This window comes from Triticum aestivum, chromosome 7A (assembly GCF_018294505.1).
Source record: "Triticum aestivum cultivar Chinese Spring chromosome 7A, IWGSC CS RefSeq v2.1, whole genome shotgun sequence".
Taxonomy (NCBI): Eukaryota; Viridiplantae; Streptophyta; class Magnoliopsida; order Poales; family Poaceae; genus Triticum; species Triticum aestivum.
The window spans coordinates 201,157,762-201,161,313 of NC_057812.1; the positions used below are offsets into that span (position 1 = coordinate 201,157,762).

Here is a 3,552-nt window from a genome sequence, read left to right on the forward strand (position 1 = left end):
TTAATTTACAGTGTAATTCCTAGTGCTTTTTCGACTGTATTTAGTTGATTTTTACAGCGTAATTTTTCAGTGGATTTACACTGTAATTTCTAGTGCATTTTCTTAGTGGATTCACAAATGTAATACTGCATTTGCTAGTGGTTTTTACAGCGTAATCTTCAGTGGACAGACACTGTAATTCTTGAGTGCTCTTGTAATGCAATTCTTTAGTGGATTTACAGTGTAAGTCTCACTTGATTTACAGTGTATTTCCTAGTGTTTTTGGACTGTATTTAGATGATTTTTACAGTGTAATTCGTCAGTGGATTTACACTGTAATTCTTAGTGCATTTTGCAATGTATTAGTTGATTCCAAGTGGATTTTTACAGTGTAAATCTCAGTGTAGTCACGCCGTAATTCTTTTGTGGTTTTACTCTGTAAACTCTTACTGCCATGGTACTGTATTTACTTATCTTATCGGTGATTTTTACACTGGTTCATATTGGATTTTTTGTGTGATGTACTGGAAGCGTGAGCTTTTTGGTGGCTCTCGCTTGCCTTTGTGGCTCTGAAATAAGATGATGGCTGATATGAGCCCGTGTCTACATGCCCAGACCTTGCCAATGGGTGTGTGAAGTGTGGCTTGCATCCACGTGGCGGCTTGCTTGTTTCGATTGATGTGTGCTTGCAATGAGTTTTGAAATACTAGTAGTACTTAAGAAGCAGTTTTTGTCTATGTGGCTGCAGTGTAAATGTGATCCTCTCCTCTTACGAGTGTTTGGCATGTAGTATTTTGAACTAAAAAGCACTTGTTTCTGCCTGTGAGCTTGCTAAGTATACATTTCATATGAGCAGGCAACCCTTTACATTCCATATTTTCTAGGTGGTTGTTTATGCTTTTCAGTTTTGTGTTCTTTCAGTTATTGGTTCAGCTAGTGCTTGTTTATGTTGTTTGGGAGAGGGAGTTGTTGAAATTTTCAGGGCCATTTACGGTGGAATTACAGCAGTTTTCAATGTTGGTTCACTGTAGATCACATTGTAATCCAACTGCAATTATACTGTAATTCAACTGTCATTTGCACTATAATACTACTGCTTTTTCCTCTGTAAATTTAATGTCAAATGTCACTGGGAATTATAGTAGTTCTATGTATATTGCACTATATTTGTGATGTAATTAGATTGTATATTACATTGTAAATCTTTTGCAATTGCACTGTAAAACTCACAACATTTCTACTGTAGTTGTATTTCTACTATAAATTAGACTGTAAATCTATTCAAATTACACTGCAGATCACACGATTAATCTACTTGTTACACTACAATTCTACTATATTTGTTACAATGTAAATTCCATTGTAAATCTACTATAAATTATACTGTAAATCTTCTGAAATTACAGTGTAAAACACACTTTGAATTTACTCTATTGTATTTAAAACATCGTAATTGTATTTGTAAATTACATTCTAATTGTACTGTGTTTATACTGTATTTTACACTGCAATTCTACTGTAAATCTACTGTAAAATACAGTGTAATTTAAACTGTAAAACTGTCTTCTACTGTAATTCAACTCCGAATGTATTGTTTCAGAGTGACTTAAATGTGTGAGTTCAGTTCATCATGTGTGATGGTTACGTTTTTATCTTCAAAGTTTACTGTAGTTGTTCCTTTTTTCCTGTAATTGTTACTGGACTAAAATGATTTACTGTTTCCGTTTTACTTTGCTTACAGTCCAACTATGTGATAGTTTCCTGTACTGAGATCTTATATTTCTGCTACATTTATCAGTATAATTTCTGCTTCTCTTTGCCATTCATGTTTGAAAGTTCTAATGTATATATGGTTTGCAGTTCTTTAGTAGTTTTATTTTCCCTGTAATCTTAATGTAATATGTTTCCTGATGTACACTTGTCTTTGTTTCTTTCTTTCAATTTGGAGAAGCATTTCATGTCTTCTCTTTCTACCTTCATAAATGAGGGTAGTTGTTTTTCACTATAGTCTTTTGCATGAGTTACAAGATCTGGTAGTCATATGCACATGGCTAGATATGGTATACAAAACTCATTTTCTCTGTAAAGTTCGATGAAATTATGATCTAGATGTGCTTCTAGTGTCTACTAGCTGTTAGAAGTGCTTCCATTATCTACCGGCTGCAGTCTCTGAACTATTTTATGTTCTCCTTTTTTTGTAACTTGTAACAGAAAATTAAGGATTCATAAACATCATGTTGATATGAGGGAATGCTGCAGTTGGATTGATGTACTTGACAGAAGCATCAGGGACAGAGGTGATTTAGGGAGGGCACCTGACATGTGATTATTCCATAGTGTAAATTAGACTGGTCGTTTCAGTAACTTCATTTTTTTACATGTGAGAATAGTGTCAGTGGCTGCACTTCCTAGTTTAGTTCAGGTGTTCGCTTTTACTGTAGTCTTCCTTACGCTTTTGTATTTGGGCCTCATGACGTTGTTATAAGGAAGAGACTTGACACTGTTAGTGGACAGGAACTCTTGTCAAGTTGTAGTTGGTTGAAAAAAACGACTGAACTCCAATTGGTTTTCATCCGGCTGTAAAGTAGACAGTCCCTATTTATTTGCCCAATAACCTTATCCATATTGACGGCCAATTTTGCTCTAAACAACAAAGCGGTGCATAAGCATTAGAATACTTACCGTCAAAAAAAAAAAGCATTAGAATACTTAAAAGTCTTCTATGCACCACATGTTCCCTATCCTCTTCGGTGGCACTGTACTTCGCCTTTTTCCTCAAAGTAAATTGTAAGACCAATTCCACTACCTCACAAGAGCAGCTATGCAGTTGACTCCCTCTCCTACTTCAGAAATGCACTATATTGATAATGCCATGAGGTGAGATTGGGGGGCGTCAGAAATTTCAATTTTAGGAGAAGAGAAAACAAAACGCACCGAAACTCCCACCCACTGAACTACAAATCCGCACGCTGCACCTCCTCTGTCCCTCCAGCGAGCTGCAAATGGCAGCGTGGCCAACTACACAGTGTCGCCACCGTGGGCGCATGGCGAACTACATGGCGTTGCCGCCCGCACTGCCCTGTCGTCGAGTGCCGGTGAAGTGGAGGTCGCCGCACAATCCGAGGACGAGGATGAGGGGATCCGGCTGGATCACGTGGCTACAGGCGCGGGGGCTCCGACGGTGGCCGGCGTCCACGGCCACTGGAGGCACTTGCGAGCAGGAGGCCCGAGCCGTGCTTGTAGGAGGCCGTCGGGGCGCGAGGTTGGACGGCCGAAGATGCGCGGAGAGGCGCCGATGCGGGGCAGCCTCCTCGATCCCGGCGACCTGAGGGTCGCGAGGCACCGTGAATGAACGGATCAGGGCCATCGGCGAGGGAGCATGCGGGGGTCAACGGCGGCTGCTGCCCGATCCCTTCTTCTTATGGCGCGGCGGGGCCAGCTTCGCTCAGATCTGTCGTCGAGGCAACGGAGCGGGGGGAGGGAATTGGTTTCCAGGGGCCAGATCAGTGTGCGGGAGGAAGGTAGCGGCGGGGTTGAGGCTTGCCCGGCGGAGTGGGGTGCAACGGTGGCGCC

The 3,552-nt window shown here is 41.0% G+C and overlaps 1 long non-coding RNA gene across 1 annotated transcript; it reads right to left on the reverse strand.

The window, feature by feature from the left end:
• Nucleotides 1-1,920: 1,920 nt before the first annotated feature.
• Nucleotides 1,921-3,546, reverse strand: LOC123151396 (uncharacterized). The gene is made up of 2 exons (XR_006475630.1): nt 2,914-3,546; nt 1,921-2,835 (listed from the first exon to the last, which is right to left on the reverse strand). It is a non-coding gene; the product is annotated as an uncharacterized lncRNA (long non-coding RNA).
• Nucleotides 3,547-3,552: the final 6 nt, after the last annotated feature.